The 14,899-nt window shown below is 44.1% G+C and overlaps 1 protein-coding gene across 2 annotated transcripts in view; it reads right to left on the reverse strand.

Annotated features, from left to right (window-relative positions):
- SLC6A1 (solute carrier family 6 member 1) overlaps positions 1-14,550 on the reverse strand; it is a 58,302-nt gene extending 43,752 nt beyond the window's left edge. Inside the window, exon 1 of one of the 2 annotated variants that reach the window (XM_040568422.1) lies at positions 14,382-14,550. The gene's annotated coding sequence lies outside the window, so the exon portion shown is untranslated. Of the gene's footprint in view, positions 1-12,839; positions 13,122-14,381 lie in introns of those variants that run through there. The other variant, XM_040568424.1, reaches the window with a different exon arrangement.
- Positions 14,551-14,899: the final 349 nt, after the last annotated feature.

Consider the following 14,899-nt stretch of genomic DNA (forward strand, 5'->3'; position numbering starts at 1 on the left):
CATTCAAATGAAATATAGAGCCTAGCTCTAAAGTGAATGCAGATTCTTTTGGTTTGCTATTCCAGAAGGGGAAATAATTTGTGGCAGCAACACTGACACTAGGTAGCAGGGAATTAGTTAACACCCCCCCCAACAAAAAAATGGAAGCAGCATCCTTTCATGATAGCCATCTTCGTCCAGACAGAACAGAACACTGATCGATTCAATGTTCCTGGTGAAAATACGGACCCAGAACAGCATGGCAGCACAGCTGTCTTCCAGCTGACATTTTATGCTCGCTGTAACCACGTCTAAAGGCACAGAACTGCACCGTCCACTGCTCTAAGTGTATCGAGGTCAGTGGAGTTAGAGCTTTCTGCAGAAGTCCCTGGACTTTCTCATTGACACTTCCAGCCTCCCAGCTGGAGCTTCCTGCTGGAAGAGCAGCACTTGTTTCTATCGGCCGTGAGTAAACCCTCCATCCCGAAGGCAGAAATGTCATGAGGAAACACTGCCGGACACCTAACATCTTGTAAAATCAAACACGTCAGGAAAAGCAGTACTTCCCACAAACCTACCAACTGCCTTCCTGCTCCCGTCCCAAGCAGAAAAATGTTATTCACTCCAGCCCCATAGAAAAGGTACGTGAGTGTAATGAACCTCCAGAAAGACTTGTGTGGTGTTTCACAGAAACCACCTCAGTGTAATAACTGATAGCATGAGTATAGCAGAATGTATGGCACCCACATAAATCTTATACCAGCCATTATCTTCTCTGTTGAAGTGCACGAACACAGCATTGATGAAAAGCTATCTTGCGACAGCAATACATTTTGCTCTCACCCAAGATAGCATCTGGCATGTGCCAGCCGAAGTGTAACAATCACTTGTGCACCACATTTTGACCCAATGTTAGCTCTCAAGCAACAACTTGGCTTTTTTTTTTTTTTTAAAAAGGCTACAGCATTTCTGAACCCAAAATTTTTTGCTGCTGCTGCTCAGAATCCAAAAGCAAGCAAGAAATAGTGGCAAGCCCAATGTGCTGCCATTTGGGGTTGTTACCTGTTGCCTGCTGCTATTCAAAGCTCTTCTGCTACCAGCTCTTCACTCAGAGCTAACCTCTTCAAGACAAGCAGTACCAAATCCCTCACCTCCTGGGAAAGGCTAAATTACTTACGGCAGGCTGTCCTTTTACCATAAAGTCAAAAAGTAGGAGACCAAGTGGAATAAAACAGTGAACAAAATGTGAAGAATGCCTGCAGTTCTGTTTCTTGGCTATTCTTTCAACCCGACAGGTCCAAAGAGGAGCAACAGCTCTTGCAGCGCCAAGCAGTGGTCAATCCAGCACTGGTTTGCATCGCTTCTTCCAGCATTACCAAAAGCCTCCCACGTGCAGCAAGACAGGCAGGTGTCCTTTAAAAAACTGGAGAAAGCTACCAAGGCCTGCTATAGAATAACAGTACACTTTTCATTGTGGCCATTCCTTTGTAGTGTTAATTATTTACATGTCTTTTTACCCCCAAGGGACACACAACTGATACATCTTTGTGAATTGCAAGTTCAAACGCTTTGAGAATAGAAAGCTATTTGTGAGCAGCCTAACTGTCCTTAACCTGCACACCTTCATCCCCCGTGAGGAAGAAAACTAACTGCTCGTAAGTCTCCTGCACACTTCTGTTTGCTTTACTGCATGTTTTTCCATGTTACCCATCACCAGTGCGATTTGTAGACTGTTTGCATGGAACGAACAAGCAGCTAATCTTGATTGCAATATATGAACGTGATTAATCCCCACAATATGTTGTAGCAAAAATAAGCTGCAATAGCTTTTGAAGGAGCCTGAATACAATGCACTTCAGGGCAACACCTACATAACGTGTAAAGGAAGGTTATTTACCCAACTCCCATCTCACCCCTGATATAATGGGAGCATCAGTATGTCTATAAATGAAGAGAATAAATCTGTAGCCACAATACACGTGGCTTTTAACTAGCAGGTACATGGGCTTTCACATAGTTAGGTGCCACATCTTCACAACCTCTCAGAACTTTTCTTTAACCACTTGAAACAAATCACCACGTCCGCAGCTCTGCCGTTGCGATGCATTTGTGCTGCAATTTTCTGCAGCTTCCAAAATAGCTGCAAAAGGAAGACATAATGCTTTCATGCAATGAAACCAGTATCTTAGAGGATTCGCTCAGACAGCATGTATTCCTCAGTAATAAAAAAGCTTTTGTGTTACTCAGAAGACAAGGCAGCAAGTCCTTATAGAAAGGACAAAAGAAAAACTGAATAGGGTTGCCTTTCTAATACTGCCAGCGCTAGCACAGACGTGATCTGCAAATAATAGTGGTTTATAAAAAAGCAAACAGAAAACCACCCCACACATGACAGTTTAATTATCTTTCTGAAGTTCCACCTAAGGCAGAACCTAAGGTGCACCTAAGCTTTCCCCAAGCCCATTATTGTCTATTATAAACTTGGCTAAGATATACACACTCGATTAAAAGAAAACCCATTCTTTGTTAATTTCCATTTAACATCCCTAACTCCTCCCATGAGTTTACCTTCATAAACTACCCATTTATTTTTAAGCAATCTGCTTTACCATGAAGACATACAGAAAAGGAACATAATGCTGAAGCTCATTTAATTATAAAAAAAAGTATAAAGCCATAATAAATAAATTCCACCAGTCCCAGTTCAATTCCCTTTTGTGGGGAGACAAGCTGAAGTGTCCATGGCCTAATTTGTTTTTTGACATTGTCCTTGAACACCTCCGATTCTTTATGATTTATAATCAAACCAGATTCCCACTGAGACTATACCAGTGGTATGTCACCGGTCTGTAAATCTGTCAGGTCCCCTGGAGACCCTTAGCAACTGTTTGTGTAGACCTAGCACCTCCTTGGAAACTCTTCTTGCGTAAAACCAAAGTAATACTTATGCTCAGTGGAAATGGATATACTTGGAGTAACTGAATGCAAATGTGGCAAAATGGTCTTCCTTAAGCAGTCCTCTGAGTGTCACTGCAAAGCAGAACTATCAATCTTCTTTTACAGCCAGCCATGAAGATGAATCCTGCCAAGCATATCCATGCCCTGTCAGTATTACCGCTTCCTCTTGAAGGCTTAATGGCTGGCATCAGCACTTGGAGACGGAGCTCTGGACGATAAAAGCCAAAGTAGTCTCTGCTTGGTTGTATGGGTACAGACGGCAAAAACCCTTCCTCTGTTTCTAGATGCTATGGATCAGATTCACAGCTAATGAAAACTACTGATGGTCCATTGTCCCTGACCTTTCCAAGGCAAGGGTTTGGCTCACTTCCCTGCTCTTCTCTTCAGAAAATTCATACTTATTCCCTTCTCAATTGCACATGCCTATCATTGGGACATTAGCATATTCAATCCACCAGCCATCTCACATGCCAGTGTTTTTGGTAATTTTTGGTGGGATAGGGGAGGGCAGATGCGTTTCTTAGCGGACCTGCACCCCTAAAATCTGCCCAGCTACAGGGCGTTAGTCATTCCTTTAGCATCACCCAATTTCTACAGCTATAGGAAACAAGGTAGAGTTACAGATGTTGTACACAAAGTGCTACACAGAACCAGCCACTGCCAGAATCAGCACACTTCCACCAAGTCACCTAACATCACATTGATGTTACAGTAACGGGAAACTTAATACATTCGGCAATCAAGGCGACAGCAGGAGATTCTTTTTCTTTCATGTGTGTTTGTAATCTAGCCTCTCAAGTACTCCTTTACTCAGAAAAAAAGGAAAGCATCATACTATAAACTCAGTCCCTGCCTTTATCAAAAGCAGCACTGTTTTGACATTGAGAATTCCTGGGACCAATACCATAGACTTACAGCCATCAGCACCATAAAACACTGCAAAGAAGAGCAAGTATATTCACTTGTGTTCTTCACAGGCACTTACAGCCAGGCTGCTGTGTGCATTTCTAGACACATATATGCCCATAGTTAAAATCTATTTCTTTAAAAAAAGGTGCATTATGTTTCACCCAAGGACAAACAAGTGACAAAAAATAATGTGCCACTGCTACACGTTCACCCAGAGCCATATCACCACCTCATTACTGTGACACTCCGTTTCCAGCTGGGTGCACAGCGGAGGTCAAAACAGAAGTTACAAGTGACACTCAATTTCAGTCTGTTCACATCTGCCTTAAGTGAAGCACAGTTTAGTCCACACAATCATCTTAAACATCACCAAATGATAGCAGGAAAGTAACTAACAGGAGGAAAAGATCAGCATTGTAGAGTATATGCATGTACAGCATGTGTGCATATGTACATATACACGAGTGGCTAATTCCTGTTCACACGACAGGTCTGAAGCTGCATTTCTGCAAGAGCTGCCTGCGAAGGGCTTGTGGGGCAGGAGAAGCCCCAGGTGTTGCGCGTGGCTGTAGTGCTTCCCAAACTGGTGGGTGACTGATGCTGCCAGAGGCAGGTTTCACTCAGGCAGGAGGCTTACTGGCATCTAAGGCAATGCCTGATGTCCAGGTTCACTTGTTAGGTCATTTGCTAAATTCAACATATATTTTGTTTCCAAAAAGACTGAAGACTTCACCCGTGAACTATTACATAATCCCAGAAAACATTAAAGCATTATAGGAGAGATGACAAACTGGCTGTGAGGAATTCTGGAGGAGCCGATCCTGTACAAACAGGTCTGTGAATTGGCACAGCAGGGACGTGGTGGCTGGACCCAAAAACAGGAATGGTGAGTAGCGAACAAAAAACACCCTGAAAGGATGTTTGAAGCACTGCATTTGAGTTGACCCGTACTGATCAAACTCACACTACCCTGCAATCAGTGCCCCCAGGGCACAGCAGCCTAGTGTTTCTAAATGTGTCCACGTTTCTGACAAATAATATCTCACACTTACTGTGAGTTACCTGCCTCTCCTTCAGGATAAATACCTTTAGCACAGACCCAGAAAACCCCACCAACTCAGTTCCTGAAGTTCTGATGCATTCATGTTAGATACAGACAACAGCTGGAGATTCAAATAGCGTGAAGCAGGCATGAAGCAGCATACATCATCTCAAAAGACCCCATCGGATCAGTAATTACACAGCTGAGGAACGAATGCAGCACAGATCTCACATGAGCAAAGGAAGAAGGATCCCAAAGCAGAATATGAGCATTCATTGAGATCACATGCAAGAGTTTATCTGCAGTGATGCTGCACTTCACTAAAGAGACCACTGACAGACCTTCGCTCGTTTATGCCAGCGAGGGTTTGACCTATTTGGTTAATTATTACAGGTTTTGTGTTGTTATTCCAGGAGCCAGAAAACCTAGGCTGAGGAATGATATCAAATCCAGTCCTGATTCATTCGTTTATATCGACTGCTGCAGACAATTCTAGCATCCCACCAGAATTATGCCAACCTGGTAGATAGTGCTACCTCAAAAAGTGTGATTTTCAGATATTTATAGAAGATATATTCTACTATACCCTACTTCACCCAAAACCATAACCAAGGGTGGTCCTGCTCACGCAGAATTCCCCCAGATTAAAATACCTGGTTTATCTTCTCCCAATGACCAATACTGCCTTCATCCTCCTGACTGTCAGTGATTTACATTTCTTCATCACCCAAATGTTTTGCACAGCTACACCACTAGTGAGACTCCTCCTCAACAAGCCGAAACAGAGGAATTTTTCAGCTGCTTACCAACAAGAGCAATCGAGACATACCACACTGTGCAGGTGTCCTGCAGACAAGCCACTCTGTAAAACATTGTATAGGGAAGAGTTCAGCTCCAGTGCCATCAGATCATAGCACAGAGTGGCCTCCAGAGCTGCTTCTTTGGGGATGCAGCCTTCAGGCTGCTGATATTGGCGCTGCTGTCATCCCCAGGAAGCCTAGGCCAAAGCTGGATCTATCGGAGCTGGTGAACAGAATGGCACAGTGTCATCCTTATTTTCCACACACACCACGTACCAATCTGCGGACTGGAAGCCCAGTCTCAGGCAGGGACGTGGGTGACACCCCGCACAAGGGGCACACTGGGTCACAGGGCCTTCTGTTGTCACCCACCCGCAGCGCCTCAGCTCCACTGCTCCAGTAATCCTGTTTAACATAACACTTAGGTCGCTGTCAGCTCCACAAGGACAGGCTGCAAACTGAGCAATCATCTCAAGCATTTGGGACCCCCTCTTCTCCCCTCACATAAAAAAAAGCCAACTTTTTTCAAATCAGCAAAAACCCCTCTGGATTTAGTCCAGCTGCTAAACTCCTCTCACTTGCTGGGTGGAACAGAGAGCGCAAAGCCCCAAATTTATAAGGGATTGAAGAAATCTTGCAATCAATATGCAGCACGGATCTCTGCACTACAGCAGTTACATTATCTTGTGTGGCACATGCACCGTTCCCATGGCAACCAGCATCCTTCATCCAGCTCCGTTATTATGGCTATTGGAGCCTTTCAGAATCTCCGGTGTCCAAGCCACGGCTCAGAGCTACTTTGTGCTAATAAGCCTCAAGAATAGATACAAGAAAAGCAGAAAATACAGCTAACTCTGCTTTGCTAATCTATAAGCAACATGGAAAGCAAGAAGCGGCATGGGAGATACAATTCAATCAGCTAAGGGGAAGCAACGCTTATATAACTGTCTTCATTAGGGGAGATGAACGTAGTGCCAATTTGCTCTAGCCTTTTAATTCCTGACAAAATAACAGTCAGCTCGTGAAGGTTGCTGCTGAGGGATGGTTTTGTAACGGGTAATCTTCTATCAGAGTAACGCTGCAATAGATGGATAGCAAGATCTATCTTTATTGTTGAAAAGGATCGCATTTGTCACTATCTGCAGAGTTCAAGGAAATAATTTCATTTCTAATTTTTATGTCCAATATTGAAGTTCTAAAGGGCTATGATCAAAATTTATAGTCTTTATAATACAGTCTCTATTTACTTCATATATAATTGTCCCTAGATACTTTAGAGAAGCTTTCTCTATCAGTAACCCCACTCTTTTTTGGGGGTGGGCAAGGTGGGAGGTATTTAGTGCTTAAGCATTTCTACAAAGCATTACAGCAGCATCGTTATGCTCTGCACAGCTCAATGCAAAGTTTCTCTTAGTCACCAACCAGAGAATGTCAGGCAGAAAACAAATAACCCAATTTGTTAAAGTGACCCCTGACAAATTATCCCTAAGTTGCTAGCTAGTGGTTTTGTCACCCTGAAATACACATGGGTCAGTACAAACAGAAAGGCTTCGAAGTTAGAGGGTTTCAGGGCTCTTAAAAACAAATATTAAAGACACTACACTAGGAAGTGCCCTTATGACTGACAAAGGAGGCTGACAGGCTATTGAACACAGTCCAGCTTTAGCTACGCTTAAGCTTAATTGTGCTCAGCACCTTTTCAGAAAGGGCAGTAAGCTTTAAGCACCTTGGACACAGTCTTTTCCAGCTGCCTTGGCCCCGGTCAGTAGCAGGTGTCCCCCTTGCTGTTGAAGGCACTCAAGGTCAGACTTTGGAACAGACACGTCAACGAGATGAATGAAGCCAGCCAATACTGGGTGGAGGGTTGTAAGAGCATTCAGAAAGCATCCAAGCACCAAGATCAGCAAAGCCCAGTCTCACATGGCCTCTGTGAACAGAGGGAAGAGCAGATCTCGCGCACGCTGGAGACTCCAGCCAAACACCACATCTCCAGCTGGAACCTGGAGGGCCCCGGCGGGACCTGCTCTTTTGGGTTGGAGAGAAGTAGTTCAGGGAGAGCAACTGATGTTACTCCTGAAGAAGGATTTTAAAGCAGAAGTGGTATACGTTCTACAGAAAATAGAAGAAAAACTTCCACTGTTTGCCACCTGAATCCCTCCTGACCTGCACCACAGTTCGTGCTCTCACCTCCTTGTTCCCCAGCTGACAGGTGCAAGCCACCATTTAATCAACTGCATGCCTGATACGGGCAAGCTCCTTTCTGAAAAATGAAGACAACACAATTACTATCCAAGGATGTAACTTAAGGTTTAACTGTCTTTACGTTTTAGGCTGAAGGCATGCTGCTATTTAGCTCTGGACAGATTTTGAATTGTTTACTTGTGTTTGACAGCTAGTGAAATCAATGGAACTTGTATCATTTAAACCCACAAAGAAGCTTAATATTTTAACCCTGTGGTTTTCTGTTATTACATAGTTTGCAAGAGCAAAAGGCGGGGAGTTTTCCTGCTACATCTTCCCTTCGGAACACGCATAACAAGTTTACACAACTCCAGTTCTCTTGCTCGTGAGATTGAGAAGCTTTTAGTCCTTAAAAGGAAAAGAAGAGGTGCTCCAAGAATGCTTAAAACACTCCTTTTGTCTTGTGCTTTGGCCCAGGGATGGCTGCTTGCTCCCAGTTCAAATGCAGGCTCTATGCCACCCTCACACACATGACCAGCAGTGGACACTAAGCTGGGACTGCTGGGTGAAGCAAACCAGGTGCAACTGAGGAAGAAGATGACATTGTATTACCTTGAGACACATCTAGTAAGCTAGAGATGATCTATCACACTAAAGGCAAGATTCTTGCAGAACGATAATCTTTCTGAAGGTAAAAGCACACTTCAGATTATCCCAGATAGTTTTATTTTCAGAGGTTAACTAGTCCTAAGAATTTTATCTAATTGCACATTCCTCAGAATAGACTCCTCTGGCTGTTCTGTAATCAAATCATAATTAAAGCATCTGTGTCACTTTATCTCTCCCTTCCTGCTATGTGTAACATTTACAGAAGGCAAAGATGCAGCACGCAAAACCTCCAGCATCACGGCCCATCATCAGTGCAATAATGAGGACTTGTGCTCATGTGGTTTTGTGAACATCTCCTTAGGCTTTCATTAGCCTTTAAAAACAAAAGAGGTAGAGAGAAGAATACTGAACAGTGCCCACTTGTTGTAACCACAACTGGAGGCCATGTTTTATTCCTGCGACACTTGTTTTTAAAACAGCTGCCTCATTTCATCTCAGCTTCACTGAGAAAATAGTCGTGCAGTGGAGAAACAGTTGGCAGAGCCTGAAATTAAGATGTGTTAAATAGCAATATCACCTAGACAGAGAAGAATATTTTCTTTAATCAGGGTACCAGTTGTCAGACTCAACCAAACAAAAAACCCCAAACCAACATGAGAAGCAAGCCCCTTCCCCTAAGCTCCACCACTGAACCCCAAATTAACCGATTCCAGGGCTCAGGCTGATGAAGAGATGCTGGTGTGTGCCCTTCACCTTCAAGGGCAAATTGAAGGAGAAAGGCGATATAAGGAGAAAAGTGACTGCACAAACTTTCTCCCTCCCCTCCAACAACTACTCAGAAGTGATGAATATGCTGAGCAAACTTCCCTGAGAAAATAGCTTGTATCTTGAGCTTAGTTGTATCTATTTTACTTAGGGGAGAGTAATTTCTTGCACAAGCAGAATTCAAGGGAATTATCTGTCTGATATTAAGAAATTTTAGTTCCTGTTGAAAGAAATACACTGATCAGTAACTGAAAAGGTATATTTTTAAATGAAAATGTTGTGTATTTATTCACAGCTGCCATGATTTTTCCTTCCCATCTCCTGCCCTAGTTTTTGGTCTCATTACACAGTTTTGCAAAGTTCCTCGACTTGTGTACGCATTGCTTGGAAGGCATATGAAAACACTTGGTATCAGAAGGGCTGATTTTTTACCGTGTGCTTTTCATTACAGAACCATAGAATGGTTTGTGTTGGAAGGGATTTAAATATCATCCAGTTCCAATGCCCTTGCCCTGGGCAGGGATAATTATAACATCGCTAACTGAACATTAATTAAGCATACTTTAAGTTACTTTGTACAGAAAAGATTTAATTTATGCAAAGACAATTCTAAGATGGCACTTCAGACTAAAATCAGCATTAAGTTTGCTAACAACATCTCTCTTAAAATACAGAAATGAGAATAAATATATAAATCAAGATTTTTCTAGCTTGAAAAAAAAAAATACACCTCTCTCGATCATCCTTAAGTAATACTTCTATTTCTAGACAATGAATTTTCAGAAGTGATTTCATGATGTGAAGTGAGTTTTGGAACAATTGATGCCTCAGCATGCCTAACTTAAACCTTGTCATATCTAATATGGAGGTTTAGCTACAGCGTGTAAGGCTGACATCTGGATTTGATTTTATTTCTTTTAGATTTCTGCAGACAACAGCGGCACATCAGAATTCCTACAGAGTAAGATAAACACAGGACTTCTGAGACACCAAAGTGATTACTCAAAGCAGTGCAGCAATTACAGCTGAAGTCAAAGGACTCGCACCTGCTATGCCTCGTGGGTTCCCTGTAGCATCTTTTGTAGTGAAAAGCTGTAATTAACCCAGTACAAAGCAGAATTATTGTCGAGGAAGTGCTATTTTCTGCACATTTAAGTCTGATTAGAGTAATACCACAGAAATACCAGAATTTAAATGTGAATGGGATGGGTCTCTTTCTGGGGTAAAGCCAGAGCATGACCACTCACGCCAACGTTGCTCCAGCTCCACCAGTGCAACTGAGGGCAGCCTTTAGCACTCAGTCTGCAGAGGACGTGGACATCATCTTCTGCATTCTCTACCTGGACTGTCGGCCAGATTTTGAACGGTTAAGACTACTGCAAAATACATTTGGGGGAAAGCCAAAGGGTTTCTTCTTGGAAACAGTTTGTTCTTCATGCTACACTATGGGATTTTCTTTCTTCAAATTCCCTCATAACTGAAAGGAGAGTACCGGTACCAAGATACTTTTAAAAAATGTTTGTTTCCTCTTATGTCAGGGACCAAATCCTGCCTGCATTGTTAAAACAGCACTCCATGCAGCTAGCAGAGATTTTTCAATGGTAAAGGAGATCCAGGTGTGGATGGATTTGCTTTTCAGGATCTCTTTCAATTTGACTGAGCAAAATACATTTCAAATATGTAACTGCTGGTATTCCTTTTATAAAACACAAGTGGCCTGTGGAAGTCTCAGATGTGTGCATATTATTTTCCCCTTTAAAATATAAGTAAAAAAAAGTCAATAATCCACTCAGTACTTCAGTCCATTCTGACACAAAGCTTACAACAAAAGACAAAGCTGAGACATGAGCTATCCTTACACTGACAGCCAAAACGACATACCTCCGGAAGCAGGGGAACAACGCATCTCAGGTACTAGAATTTCACTAATATCAAATCAACTGTTGTTTTCTCAAGCCAGATACCAGATAATTCAACTGCGATTTGAACACAGCTTAATCTTAGGGTTGATAGCAGAAGTCTGAAGTCTGCATTTCTTATTGCTATTCGTACAACAAAAGACTTTGTTGCCTTGTCCATTGCTTTACCGAACTGCTGCAACAATTGACCTTGCCTTTTAAGGCAAGATCTGCCATGGCAGTGGAAGTGCTCACCGTCTCTCTGTTTGGCCACGTCTGCACTGTCATTGCCTGTTCAAAGAGGTCAGGACTGCAGCATCAACCTTGCATTACAAGCGTTCAGAAAGGCTTTGAGGTGCACCACTTTCTGCATTTTATGTGACCAGATGTGTCACCATATTAAAAGCACAACCATGCAAATGTCACAGATGACCATCTAACATGCAGGTGAAAGGCACAGATACGTCCCCAAGTCCAAATTCATTTTTCACTTCCAACATTTAATGTGAGCCTGAGTTAGAAGTAGTCATGGTAAGTAGAAAATCCTAAGATAACATGAAAAGAAATTGTCACCAAGGATTCTCCTCAGAGATAATATTTTTTTTTTTCCAAATCACTTGTTCATACTTGAGTCATCTCAGAAAGCATCTAAAGCTTGTGGAAATTTGTCACTGCAGATAGGACGATGACTGCAGAATTCTTACAGATTATTTAGAAATTTCCTTTTGGCATCTGTAGCTTGGATTGCCCTTACATAATGAATAGATTCAAATATAGTCAAAAACCTCTTCCCCCACCACCTTCCTACTTCACTTGTTCACAATCCTCATGTTCAGTTACTACTGTGCTATACTTAATAGTGCCATCAGCGCTGCAGTACTTTAGCAATAATAGAAGCATCACATCAGCAGCCAGTACCTTTAGCAAACACATTAACCACCGATTTGCTTGCTAAGAAATTGGTGCTTACTTTCGCAATGCATTTGTAGTGACCCACAATATTCAGGAATCAAACGAGATCGGAGGATGCAGCCCCTGAATGCCAGAGGCAGACTCAGCATTTAACTTTATCAAACAAAACTACGTATTGAACAAGTTAGACATTAGAATTGCTTTGTTTTTCCCCATTTCCACGTTCATGTGAAATAGGGAGATTTACACACACAAAATCTGCACAGCCCTACCTAGAATATTTCAGACTCTTTGGGTATGAATAAGTCAATTATCACAACACAGCTATTTATCATGAACACAAATGCCTAGTAATTATGCAGACCCCAGCTCATATGAACAAACACACAATAAAGATAAGCTGTAAAAACACCTGATCATCACCAAATGACATCGTTTATACCTTTAGCCTCTGAAGAAACACAGAACATCAGGTTGTTACACATTCCACATACTCCAGAGATTTAGAACTCTGCTACAAGGAGTTTCTTATGATGGCAATGTTCATATGAAAACGCCCCAAGCTTACCAATGGTTAAACAATGTTACCTTTAAAAAAAAAAAAATCCTAACAGTACTAACACAGCAATTTCTGACTGATTTCACCTACTCACCCTTATGACTAAATTTATTTTAGCAACTGAAGATGTCAGCTTATGTTTTCCCTGTTCCCCTGCCCCATCTAAAGCATTCAGATTCGCACACATTAAGTGACTTGGTCCTGAGAAGTGCTGAAGCTCCACATACCCAATTAAAGCCAATTTGAACAAGCTGAGCGTCTTTGAAATTCAAGTTCCCTTAGCACCTGCAAATCAATTTAAAAACTTCAAGTTTTGTATTGCTGTCCTTCATTTCTAGATTTCCACACGGAAAATATTAGCTGCCAAGTTCCTTGGGTTTGGAGGCGACAAGGATCAGCGACTGCCCCTTTAATGTTCCACCCGGTCTCCAGAGCAATGTCTTTTTACTAGAGCTCACTGCGATTCATTGGAATTTGCCAGGCAGGTCAGGAAATCCCCTGAAGCAGAGGAAGAATATTAAAGAGATGGGACATGTATATCAAATCTCATTACTGTTCTCTTATGAGAATCAATCAAGTGAAAGGACGTGGTGATGTCATTATGACATCATTTACTTTGGGATTAGAAATTCATAGCTACTTAGCAACCAAAGCTGTCCAATACAGAAGTACAAGGTCCAATAGAAGATGTTATCATCTGACCCACTTACTGGGAGAGAAATATTTGTCAGTTCTTGTTTGCAGACTTCACGAGACAGACAATAACTTAAGAACTCCATTGTGTCCAGTACAGAACACTGAAAATAAAACATACCCCTTAACCTTTTTCAATATCCAAGCCCATTATTTCTCCCCAGCATGCTCCCTCACGGTCATCGTCTTTTCTACAAATCTAAACCCTAAAACCGTGAAGAGAAAAAGCTTGTGCTAAACAGAGTTTACTACTTTAAGACCAACCACAACCTCTGCCAGAACCTCAAGCCCCTTAGAGTCAAGGACGACTAATACAATTGCGTAAGAACACAGGCTTAGAAACCATGTTTGTTGCAGTAAACCAAGCTAAAACCGTTTGGTTGATGGGCTGCAGGAGCTGTCAGAAATGCCAACGACATACGAAACGAGCAGCGTGCGCGGAGAGCAGGAACCGTGCTGTTCCCCAGCCGATTCCTGGGACCTGAGAAGGGTTTGATGCCCGGGATCTACCCCTGACCCCGTTTTCTTTTAAGTTCACTCTACTCTGTTGAAAAGGCCGTTTAGACAAGTTCCAAAGGAACTGTGCAAACGTAATACGTGAGCTGAAATTGTAACTCAACCTTTAAACACGTTCTCAACAAGCTGGAAACGCGGACCGGCGCTTGGCGCTTGCAAACCCAGGCTCCGTTCGGGGCTAAGAGCACTCCGGCACGTTTAAGGCTAAACGAAAGAAATCAAAACACTCCCCGCCCTGGAAATAACTTTTACTGGGACGAGGTGAAGCCCTCCGCTGGAACGAGGGCGCGGAGCCGCGGCAGCGCCCCGCAGCCCCCAGCCCCGCCTTTCTTCTCCTGTCCGCGGGCAGGGGCGCACCCGCAGATGGCAAAGCTCCGAGGGCTCAAAGCTCTCGGGCAGCGGCGAGAAACGAAGCGCCCCGACCGCCACCGCCCTGCTCCCGGCGGGATTCACCTCACGGCCCCCGCCCCGCGCCCCCCGCCCCGCCTCGCCTCAGGGAGCCGCCGCGGCGGGGAAGGCTGCAAGGCTGGAAGTTGGCACGCTAGACGCGCACAGCCTACCTGCCGCCGTGGCGGAGGAAGGTGAGGGTGAGGATGAGGTGCTGCCGCTAACGCCGCCAACAGGGCCGAGCCACCGGCGCTGCCCTCGCCGAGCGCCGGTAATGTTCATTTGAAGCTCGGCGCCCGCCGCTCCCTCCCCGCGCAGCAGCGGCCGCGCAGCAGCGGGGCCGGGTCCGCGCCGCCCCTGCCCGCCCTCACTCCGCCCCTGAGGAGAGGGAGCGCTGGGGGTGCAACGGCTGCCAACGGCCCCCCTCAGCCGCCCCCCTGAGCCCCCTAACCCCCTGCGTGGAGGCGGCCCCGCTCACCGACTCGCCCCTGCCCCCTCGTCCGCCTCAGGTGAGGCGAGAGGAGCGCCTCAGGCAGAGCCGCCGCGGAGCTCCGCTCCCTCGCGGCTCGGCGATTGCCGGATTCCCCCCCGGCTGAGTTACCGAAAGTTGAATAGAGAAGTCAAGAACCGCGAGTCTGGGGTCTGCTTGACACACTGACCGCTCTCCAACCAAGTTTTACGGTGTTTCTAC

The sequence above is a fragment of the Cygnus olor genome, chromosome 10 (assembly GCF_009769625.2).
Source record: "Cygnus olor isolate bCygOlo1 chromosome 10, bCygOlo1.pri.v2, whole genome shotgun sequence".
NCBI lineage: Eukaryota > Metazoa > Chordata > Aves > Anseriformes > Anatidae > Cygnus > Cygnus olor.